Raw genomic sequence first — 11362 nt, forward strand, 5'->3', positions numbered from 1 at the left:
AGTACAACATTTCAAAGAATGAAATGCACAAGAGACTTTAGAGACTGTCCCATGCATGGAGGTCTGAAGCAAAGAAAATTTGCTGAAAACTAAAATAGAAATGGAGAGGCACAGACTGATTTATAGATATTATCTACACAAACACAGTTCCTGTTGACTAAGTCTTTGTGGCAGTAAATTCTGGTGGGTTTTGCTTCTCTGTAGCTATAATGTTGGAGATTTTCAGAGCAAAACACCATGAGTGCATGGAAAACTCAAGAGCGGCAATGCCATTGTGCTTCAGGGGTGTATGTGGCTGCTCAGTCATACATGCAAAATCCAGCTGCTGTTTTAGCAAGGGGCTAGGCTTTCCTCAGTAATGCACACATTCAAATTTTGTACTGAAGTCTAGCTTTTACTATTACTCCATACACCATAAACAGTGACTGTTGAGCTATGCAACTACTTCTGTGCCTCCTAACATAGTTCCTATTTGTCTACTTCAGGTTCTTTCAACCTCATGGCTCAGTGTCCCCTGCTTTTAGGGTCAATACCATACACCTGCAACACATTTCCCACTCTTCCTATACAGTGGATGCAGATGGGAACATATTTCTAACTAGATATTTATTTTCTCCCTTCAGTAGCCCCAGATGACACCAGTCTCCTTCAGGCAGCTTCTTTAAATAAACAGGTACATTGCAGTTTCAAAACACACGCAGACTAGTTTTTCTACTTACACCATTTATTTTGCCTTATCTTCATGAAACCACAGGGACATCCAATCATGCATTACATGCTGCATAAACAAAGATAACTATGCTTCCTACCTGGATTCTTAATTATTTTCTAAACTAAAATGAAATAGATGATTTCATGGAAAACTTGTGTCATACATCTCATAGATATGGTGGTCAAATTCTAAATAATCCACTCAGAAAAGATATGCAGTATCACAGAGCATTACCAGTTCTGCCTACTAAGCTAACAATCTGTTAATTCCAAAAATTATTTGAACATAACAAGGTATATGCAAGGTTCTATCATAGGCTATCTAAATATGCATAGCTACAGTTATTTATACAAATATATATATACACACACACGTAAAAGCTATGTAAGATAATAAGACACCAATTCTCAAAAATCTGTCTACTTTAATATTCTATGAGATTACAGTATGATAATTATTAAAAACCTTTAGAAAACAGTACACTTGTTCTACAGCCCATTTTACTGTCAGCACTTTTCCTTCTTGTTTGTTCCCAGAGACACACTAATATGTATACAATAAATCTCAAAGGAAGAAACAGATCAACAGCATTCCTATATTCTTTAAATGTTTCACAAAGACTGCTTGCAATTACATTTTGCTTCTCTTTTTTTAAGTGACTAATGTCCCAGTTTTACCTTCAATTGCTTCAGTGCTTTATGCATGTGAAAGAAAGCCATTCTGTAGACATTTACTGCCAGAAGGAAATGCAGTCAAATGTTAATATACTTAAGCACACTATCAAAAGCATGCAGGTTTCAAAGCAGCAACTGTCTTTCACCTATAATTTAGAACCATGTCACATACATGCAACCAGTCGCATTGTCTTGCACAACCCTCCTGTGTGCACATTTTGTCTCTTCTGTTTGCGCATATACAAAGAAAAGAGTTCTTGTGACAACTCCAAATTCTATTTTTGCCAGTACAAATGAATGTAATCACATAGCTTTCTCCTACCTGCTGAAGCACTCCAGTTGGATTTCTTCAACTCTTACATGCCAATTTCATTCTTCAGGAAGTCATTTGGAAAAGCCTGAGCCCTGGAGTACAACAGACGGACAGCTTCAGCCCACATATCCAAGTTAGTTATCTCTCTTTCTTCCACCTTTTCCTCCCCTTAAAGCAAATTTAAAGTCTGGATTCCTCCTGTGTGACTTCCCTGTTTTACCAAACAGTAAAATCAGGGGAAATCTGTTCCACCCTGACCTCACCACTCTCCTCATAATGTTCCTGTATTGAACTTTTGCCACTAAAACATACTAATACCAGAAGAAGGATAAACATGGTTATAAAAATAAAAAATTAAGTAAAATATTTTCCAAATGTCAGCTCTCCATGTGAACAAGGAAATCTTTCAGCAGTTAATTCTCCTCTCTACAGGCATTTTTTTTCTACATTATATTTCTTGTTAGCATTGAAATGTCTCAGCAAGAAAGTTGCAGCTTCACCGACTCCAGGTTTCTCAGAGGAAAGCGTAGTTTCCCAGTGATTCCAAGTACAGCCGCATGGCCAGACACTGACTCAAGCAGCAGTCCCAAGGAAAAACAAACTCATCCTAATGGGCAATTTACCTGTCTTTGGAGCTCAGTGTAACCACCATGAATTTACAGGCGATCCAGAAGGTGCTTTTGTCCAGAAAGACAAGAGGCCACAGCTGGAAAGGATGTGGCTATAAGAATGGGATTCTCCCCTCCCTCCAAGGGAGTGTCTACATTTAAACCTAACTGGAAAAACTGACTGACATTAAAAATCATTTTCATTTGCTGTTAGACTTGGTGTCTTTTTGCCAGCTAGTGGGATCAAGGTTTACTTGCTGACTTGATTCTGGGGAATAGAGATGGTCATGATTCGCCATTTCAGTATTTGGTGCAGCTTCTGTATGCTTGTTTTCTTTCTTCTTTTCTGAATAGAACTTAATGATTAGCATGTTATTTTTCTGCAAGTATTAAACATTCATTATATCTGTATTTTTCCTGCTGGTTTAAATAGCACAAATTGCAAGGGGTATGGGTTAACATAATTAAAACTATGAACCCTGATATCCTACAACTTCAAAGAGCTCTTACCTACCCATAAATTAAAATTAAAATTATAGGTCATCTCTTCGATGAAGAGGATTCCCCAAACCAAAAGGGTCTAACAGAGAGCCCAGCTAATTATGATGCCTCCATATCTGATGCAACCATATCTATATAGTCCCTCCTGAAATCAATGTGTTGAATGTATTGAGCACATATTTATATTCCCTCAGAATCAGGACTGGAACTCTCAGAACCTTTTAAAAGTCTTTCCTATTTACTTGTCTTCCCCCTACTTCAACATGATCAGCCTGCACTTCCCAAAAAGCAATGTCCTTTCTCCTCCTCAAGGAAGAGATAAAGCAGGCAGAGGAGTGCACCTGTCAATGCTGCCTGCCAGGTTTCAGAATGAAATTTTCCATACGACTCGGACAATAAAATATCTGAACTTTTTTTTAATATATATTTTGCTTTTGGAAAATCTCAAGTCCATTTTTCCCCAGAAAGCTAAAATTTATCATATAATAAAATAAAAAAATGAATACCTGAAAATCCAATTAGCTGGAAAACAAGGTCTAACCAGAATATTGTTATCAGATCTAACACCCTTGCTGACTATTTTGGCAACCTGACAGGCTTCCATTTCTCATGTTCTGTAAATACAGTTATTAATTATCAGATCTTAGTTTCATTGGCTATATTCCCAGCTGAACTTAATTAAAGTTTCCCTTCAGGAGTATGAAGCTAGTGAGACTATTTCATGCTTGTCATTAAAGTAGGAATATTACTGTATACAGGAGCATGGCTTTAGACTTTTCTCCTGTTTGTTTTCCTCAGAAAAGTCAGGTCAAATGTTGCATTTTACCTTTCATCCCAGATGGGAGAGAGAATTTGAAAAATCAAAGGCTGTATATGGAGCTGTGAAGCTGAGGAATTAACTTCATTGAATAAGTTCCTACCTAGCAATGACTCACTCCGCTCCATAACAAGCTCACTTTCAAACTGCTGCCCATTTTGTTGGTTGGTCTTGTTAAAAGAAGGGAGGGGGAGATCCCACGATACTTTGGGATTATAAATATATACACGTTACAGATTATATGTATACATTCCACAGCAAGATGGGTTTGCTTGCTGCTGAGGGATTTGTTAGAAGGGAGTAAGGGAGGTCAGAAGAGCTCCTTGGCATGAGAGGCACTTTTCCAAAATCAGAAAGTCCTTATGGGGCAGGACATGTATTTGCTTCTGATGCTTTTCTCTAAAAACACATAGTAGCATGGCAGTACCAAGGATCAAGTTTGTTTGTTTATGGAAACAAACAGAAAGGTGTCCAATAAAAAGCATTAAAGCAGGAAACTAAAGCCATTTGAAAGGGCTTGTAAAATAGATCAGCTAAACCCCAGGATGATACAAGAAATCTGTAATATCCTAGCCAGTTCCTTGACTGGAAAGTAGACAAACGTGAATGGTATAAAGGCTAAGAATATCAGCTTTACCTACATGTACTTCACTGACTCATTTAGAAAAGGATATTAAGTGGACTAAGTAAAAGCATTTCATTCATGAAAGCATCTTCTCATCAAAGCCAAAAGTGCTTAAGAGAACTGGCAGATGTGACTGTCCCACTCCCAGGAGTACTGAGTGGGAAAGCATCCTATCCACAGGAGTGAATATTCTAAGCCAGCCTCATCTGGAATAAGTTATTTTTATAAAAAGCCTTGCTTTAGAAGAGAAATAGTGCAATGCAACACTGGCACACAATTCATCATTAGCCCAGCTTATGCTTAATGTTACAGAAGACTTTGAACCACCAGTACATTATCCACTAACATATGCTAGACATACCTTTGGAATAGGACTCCAGCAGTCCAAGCTTGCTGGTGGTGGCAGGATGCAGGTTCCTCTTTTATAAAAGTTTTAACTAAGAAAATTGTGAAATTACAATAGTCATGAATGCAAAAGTTCTGCTACATCACTTGGCTAACAGAACCTAATTGTTGTATCAATTATAATGTTGGAAATTATGCATAGTTTTACCAGCATCTACCACTCTTCATAGCAGGAAAACACAAAGCTAAAAAGAATCAGGAGTATTGCTTTGAAAAATATCTTCACAAGATCTGCCCAGAAAAAAACATGGAAAACCTGTTATTCTGTAATTACAGAAGTGATTTATATCTCCTCCTTTCTCCCTTGTTCGAGGCATTGGTTATAACTAGTCTTTTAAAATAAGTAACTAAAAATTAAACCAAGCTTTCACTGAGATGCAAAGAAAAAAAAAATCTATCTATCTTGTAATAAGAAACAAAGAAAGCAAGATGTTGTTCATCTTAAGGTCTCCTCTGAAACTTTCCAGTGTTTTTCTCATTGCCATATTTCTTGGACAACTGAAAAAACAACAGTTCTCATCCTGTCTTTCCTGACCAGAGACCACCACAGCTACCTCCACAGGCCCCGTCACCCATAATTAGTCAAAACTCATCATGTCTTATCAAATAAAACATCTTAGTAATATCAACAAAGCAGAGGTTTTAGACCTAGGACATATACATTTCTGAGGCATCCCAGTATATCAGGAATTGCTTGTTCTAGTCTGAACTATTCTGAACACACCTTTTGTTTATCCAAAGTCTCTTTGCTTGTCCATTGAAGCCAACAGGATTTGTTTGACTGAGGGATGCTGCACCGGGCTCTGAATGCATGGAAGAATCATGTAAATGATTCTTTGCAGGCAAATCAGATCTAAATAGTTTTATGGCTATCATCTTCACAACTACAGCTATTGAAAAAGTGATGAAAATTAGGTAGCATGTTTTATATATTCCCACATCTTGAGAAAAAAAAAAAAACACAGTAAATGCTAGTAAATGCTAGTAAATGCTAGTATGGGAAGCTGACACTTTCTCAGATGCATAACGATAGAGTTCTTATACAGGTCACTTAGAAAAGGCTTTTTGTGACCCTCACAACATCGTGCACTAGATATAATGTAAGGAGATGTATATGCAAACATTCATCATTATTCTTCAGAAACAGTGTCACAATATTAGAGCTCTTTATAGGAAAGATATTCTGTTTTGCAAAGAGTTTAGAAATTTTAAAATGTGGCTTCACTCTAAACAAGAGTGAAATACAAAATTCCAGTTTCTCCTTAAAGGGAAATTCCTTTGAAAATAATTTTACAACCATCAAAATATTGCATTTTCTCAAAAGGCAGTGTCCACTGATTTTTGTGAAATACTATTATACCAAGCTTTTAGGCACTGAAATGAATCAAAATCAAACAACCTGTTTTCAAAATGACATAAATAGAACATTCCAACATCCTCAGTCTCTTTTAAAAAAATTAAAAACTCAGAATAAAAAAAGAAAAAGAAAAAAGAAAGTAACCTAATTTCTTGAAACATTTCCATTTCAGTGGAACCAAGTATTCCAAAAGAATATGGTTCTGCCATGTTTTCTCCAGACAGGTCTAATTACAATATTACCTCACACTAGGTACAACGTAAGTACCCCTTATGTAAGGTCACATTTGTGAGACCAGTGTAACGAAGACAATGCAATCTTAGACCACAGCTTGCTTCCACTGACATGTGCTTGGTAGACTCTGACTGTAACATAGGGTCTAAACCAAAAGGCCACGTAAATGATGGAGGAAAAGTAGGGTAACTCAAAGCCAGGAAGTTAGCCTTAGGAAAAGGTGAGGATCAGTAAGAGCCACAGAGACAGGCTTAAAGCAGAGGTGTCACCATAGTTTGGGCTGTTTGGGACTCCTTCCTGTTCCCTTTCAAAGTCTTTAGGAGTTTCAAAATTGGTTTCCAAGAGGCAGCAACAGGCCTCCTCAATGCTCAGTAGGTAGACCCTGGCTTTCTCACTTCAGAGTCAGTTGGGGAATCGGACCCGGTGATGCCCATGAAAGTATCTTTATGGAGTACTCTTTTGGTGATGTGCACCTCACTGGGGATTAAATAACACTGTGGCTCACCATAACTGTAACTCTAAAACTGGTATAGCATTAATATAACTGAGCTTTGTCAACTTATTCACAATTCTCATTGGGTTTATTAAATATAAGGGTTTAAATAGCAGATTGCAAAATTATTCTAATCAGTGAACATACAGAAGTGGATTCAGACAACAGACTGAGTAGCCTGCCAGTGTGATTAATGTGTTGCTCTAATCAGTCTTAGTCTCACTGTGTCTGATTATTTAACATATACAACATACATTCAGTATCTCTCCTCCTTCTTGTTTAGAATCTAATGGCTCTGTACTAAACATTTTCATTAAAAATATTTAGACTTCAGTCTGTCAGAGGATTTTATTGCTTAGAACTATCCAAGTAGTATATATGATAAATTCTCCATATTTGTAAGGTTATTAAACTACATTCCAAAACTCTGAAGCATAAACTAACCATAGAGTCTCTGCTGTGTTGTAGTTTAGGTGCAGACTGCTCTAAGGTCAAAGCCTTTGGACACACAACTGCAAGACTGTATTAAAGTTTTGTTACTCTCAAACCACTCTATCCACATACTGCTGTTCTTGTTTCAATCCAGAAGGATTCTGTATGGTTTAGATATAAGATACACTATATGTCAAAATGTTTACTGCATTAATATGTTATACTTTTTGCAGAGATTGCAAAGCTTATTATACAGAGGTCTGTACAGGAATTTTCCTAGCTGGAAGATAAAATACAAGATAGGTTTTATGCAAAATAAGATTTTGCAAGTAATTTACAGTACCATCTGAACTGTAGCCAAAGATTGGTTCATCTTACAGTCACTGACAGGAACTAGAGTTTCAGTTTTGATTTAACAGGAAAATCCCAAATACTTTTCTAGGAATAAAAGCTTTCTTCATGCCAGCCCTATTTTATTTCAACTGCCAAAAATACCAAACCCATAGTTCCAACCTTACATCCTTTTGCCACTGATGTGAATATTTAATATTACATTAATGTTCTATATTTTCTTTCCTTTATAGGAATAGAAAGGATCTGAGGCAGTGCTTTGCAACTGCTGTATCTGAAGTAGTGATTTGTCCTGGAGATGAAACCAACAGTTGTGAAACATGCTGTTTCTATTCTTCACAGAACAACAGGTAAAGTGCTATGTTTGAGATTGTGAAATGACTTTGTTTTAAAGGTAGCAAATATGCACAATGCAATGCTTACTGTTTTGTGGTCCTCCTCTTTGGTATACAGCTTTAGAGGCAACTTTTTTTTTTTTAATTTAAAATGTAAGCTGCACATCTATCATCCCTTCAAAACTCTTTCCTGTGAATGTTGCAGATGTAAATGTCATCTGGAAATTCTAATTTGTAATAAGAGGTAATTACTTAAATCATCTCCCCACCCTGCCCTCTGTCAGGAACAATATAGTTGCTGTCAGGGTATTCACCTTTGTTCTGAGAATTTTTCATACTCCTACTTTTTGTGATTAATTAGAGTATATTAATACCTGGGTTAGAGAAGGAACAGGCACACAGCAGTCTGTGTGCATGAGAACAAGTGAAGGCCTAATGCAAAATCTTATGTATATCTTAATGCTTAAAAAGAGAACCGAGCTTTCCCAAATTCAAGCAGAGCTATGTGTCTACTTAATAGAGACTGATCAAAGGAGGTTCCTTTCAGTGATTTGTAGAGAGGAAACAAATAATCAACAAGCATTTGTTACAGAACTATTCTAAGAAAAAGGGAAGTGTTTTCTCTTTAGAGCACTTGTGTAACTCAAAGTTTATACAGCTTGTGCAGAATTGTCCATCAGGATATGTAAATCTGTGGATCAGCTGTTCTTATTTCCATCTATGCCAACTGCCTAGTTTCCTAGTACTGATAATGCTTGCAACAGTCTGTCTTTAAAATAGTAGTGTGTGTAAGGGAGCATATCCATTGTAGCGGTGTATCACTGATTCTAGCACGATTATCCATAGGAAGTGATAACCATTTCATTGAAAGGTGGCTGGCAGGAGAACAATAGACTATGCTAACATGATCAAAGTGCAGCTAGAGCATACATTAGTGTTTCCCAGACAGAAAGGCCAATTTGACCAGCATAAATAAGATTCAATGACTATAACATGTTTGATTATATATGTTTGTATGGCAAAGAATYGGGGCGGAAGGGAACTGTATTCTAAAATACTGAATATTCTACAATTAGTATGCACAGTGTTTTCTCTGCATGTCTTCTTGCAGTCAATCATTAGTGCTATTAATGATACTAATGAACGACGAGCATGGTTTGAATTACAGTGGTTCTAGCCATAATTTAAAGGCAATATAGAAGGTGCCTGAAAGCAATCATGTCTGTGACCAGTTTCAAATATATCCCTAGAAGGTGTAAGTGGGGTAATCTCTCCTGGTCTCCCTCTCCAGTTGAGTCTTATTAAAGTCTTTAAATTGAAAATTGGCTAAAACCCTGGGAAAAGGGTACCTAAAACCTCTATCACAAATGACTCAAGAGGCTCGAATGGATCCTGAGACACCTAAGTTTCTCCATTCTTCTGCAATTGGCAAATTCCTGTGAAACCTACTGGCAAAGTATGGGCAACTCCCTCTCAAGTACATTTTGTTTGTATAGGATATTAGAACCCAGCATTACTCTCCAACTTGCTCTGTTTTTATTCTGAAATGGTTACAATGTTGATGATCCACATGGAGGGATGGGAAGACCACAGATTCTACTACAGAAATTCCTGATTTTTTTTCCAGGTACCTTTTGTTGAAAACCTAGAAAATGTGAAACACATACATGCAAAACTTAAATCACACACTCCAGCTGAAATGCTGTAATTATGTTGGGCTTAGTATACTCTGTACTGACCCCCTGCCCAAACTTGTGAACCTACATTGTGATATTCTCTTCAATGACATGATTACTTATTCCAAAATGAATGTGACATTTCAGAGTACCTATCACTCAAAGCAAAGCTCTTATTGACATCAGTTGAAACAAGCCATACCCCAGAGTATGAAATTGGACAGTACACACACAATTAGTGACTACCTGTGAAAAGTCTGTCACATGATTTGTCAGTATTACACGGAAGTACCTTGGTAGAGGCAGGAATATCATTTGAGTTTCTAGAGCAGCGACTGAGATGCTGAGTTTTCTCTTCCTTCAGAGCTCTGCCCCTTTTGTCGCAATAAATTGGGGAAGAATTGTACAGATAACCTCCTTCACTACATCTTTTTTAATCCATAAAGCAAGTTCTTCCTGTACATTGAAAAACCTGTGTGGGAAATACTTTGAGATAATGCAATTAAACACTGGTTCATACTGTATATTCACAAGAAGCCAGCCACAGAATTTGGCTTCTACAGCATCATTTACAAAAAGAGTGAACCGTTTCCTTAGGACCACACACACATGCACAGCAAAGCAACAACTATAGCATCACTGTTTTCCCCTTGAGCTCTACTAAGATTTCCTGGACAACATTTCTGTTTGACTTTACAATATGCCTTTGCTTATTTACTGACCAGAACTTTTACATGAGCAAGTATCTTTACACACCATATTCTTACTTCAGGAGGTTGTTGGTTCAGTTCAGTTGCACAAGGGCTTCTAAAGGAATGCTTCTACTTCTTCATGTGTCAGGAAAGTCAAAAGATCTGCCTCCCAAAATATGAATGCAATGCACATATTCTTAAAGAGTAAGGACACAGATTCCATAATCTGGAATCTGACACACTATATTGCCAAATATAATGATAAACAGGTATTTTAACTGCAGTTCAGTCCCTTTTTAAAAGCATACTAATTACTTTTAAACACTGAAAGCAGGGCTCTTGTGACCCTCAAAGATGAGCATGAATATGGGTCTCAGGACAACCTGGTGATGCTGGCCTCAACAGATAGTAAATAGCCCCTTCAACAGAAGGGAGACAGCAGTAACTTCTGTTTAGCCCAATCTATTGGGACTTGTTTTAGTTAAGAAAAATGGGTGTAGATGCTGCAGAAATGTCTGAGATGTCTCAGATTTAAATTTGAAGGAAAATACTGGAAGCTCTCTTGCCTAGATCAAAGATACCGATTCAAGTAAAATTCCCTTGGATTAACCAAAGGAGAGGAAGCAGAAGTCTAAGTCTTAGAAAAAAATAAAAAAAAAAATTTTAAAGAATACTTCACTTTCTATGATATCAAAATAACAGAGTCTACCAACATATCTTTTCGCTTAAACAGTACACCAAGCCCTTAATTTACCAGCTATATATAGTACAGCTATATCTGGATACAGCTTTTCTTTCTGATTCTTTCATATTTAATGGATGGAGGATGGAATAGCACAACACTTCAGAATCAGTTTCATAGGGGTTATATTGTCCCTCATCACCTTTTTATAATGTACTCATCAAATGTACCATTTGAAAAAGATTTCCTGGCTTCCCACTCCCTACTTAATTATTCTAGTCTCAGGATACAGTGTGTTAGCCACATGCTGGAACACACACACACACAAAAAACAAAACAAGCAAAAAACCCCTCCCACATGCAATGTCACAGAAATAAAGGACTCCTTTATGTTCTACTGAAGCTCACAGAATGTTTCTAGAAATCATATTGTTGTCAACAGCTAATAAAAGAAA

This window comes from Apteryx rowi, unplaced genomic scaffold (assembly GCF_003343035.1).
Source record: "Apteryx rowi isolate R43461 unplaced genomic scaffold, aptRow1 scaffold_266, whole genome shotgun sequence".
Lineage (NCBI taxonomy): Eukaryota > Metazoa > Chordata > Aves > Apterygiformes > Apterygidae > Apteryx > Apteryx rowi.